This window comes from Oryx dammah, unplaced genomic scaffold (genome assembly GCF_014754425.2).
Source record: "Oryx dammah isolate SB20612 unplaced genomic scaffold, SCBI_Odam_1.1 HiC_scaffold_25, whole genome shotgun sequence".
Lineage (NCBI taxonomy): Eukaryota > Metazoa > Chordata > Mammalia > Artiodactyla > Bovidae > Oryx > Oryx dammah.
The window spans coordinates 93,970,475-93,971,040 of NW_024070209.1; the positions used below are offsets into that span (position 1 = coordinate 93,970,475).

General features: G+C 58.7%; 1 protein-coding gene across 1 annotated transcript in view; it reads left to right on the plus strand.

Annotated features, from left to right (window-relative positions):
- Positions 1-212: 212 nt before the first annotated feature.
- LHX2 (LIM homeobox 2) overlaps positions 213-566 on the plus strand; it is a 32,660-nt gene continuing 32,306 nt past the window's right edge. Inside the window, exon 1 of the mRNA XM_040225097.1 lies at positions 213-435. The gene's annotated coding sequence lies outside the window, so the exon portion shown is untranslated. The remainder of the gene's footprint in view (positions 436-566) is intronic.

Consider the following 566-nt stretch of genomic DNA (forward strand, 5'->3'; position numbering starts at 1 on the left):
GGAGGCTGGGCAACTGGTTTTGCGGGGCACACTTGTGACACCTGGTGAGCCCTAGTCGCCAGGCGGCTGCCACAATGACTGCTGCACTTGGGTAAGTATGAACTCCAAGAGGGACAACCAGAGTCCAGGAACACTTCCCGCCTGCCCTCCCCGCGGCGGCGCCCCTCCCAACCACATCACCGAGAGCGAGCGACTTATTAACTCCTTTCAGACACGGAAACTGCAGCTGGGAGGGAGGAAGTGACTGGTCCGAGGTCTCAGAGCAGAGAAATGGACTAAGTTCTGATTCCAGGACTGGGGCTGCTGCTTCAAGGCGGGAGAGATACATAGTCCTCCTGAGCGTCGGGAGCGAGGAGGGGTGGAGAGTGAGGGGAGGCAGAAAGAAAGAAAGAAGAGAGTGTGGGTGATAATGGTGAGAACGACCGAGGAGAGAGGGTAAGAGAATCAGCACTACGGAGGCAGAGGAAACAGGCGCCGCGAGCAAGAGAGCTGGGGACAGCGGGAGGGACTGGGAGAGGAAGGGAGACAGAGAAACGCGACAGAGACCGGGAGATGGAGAGACACAC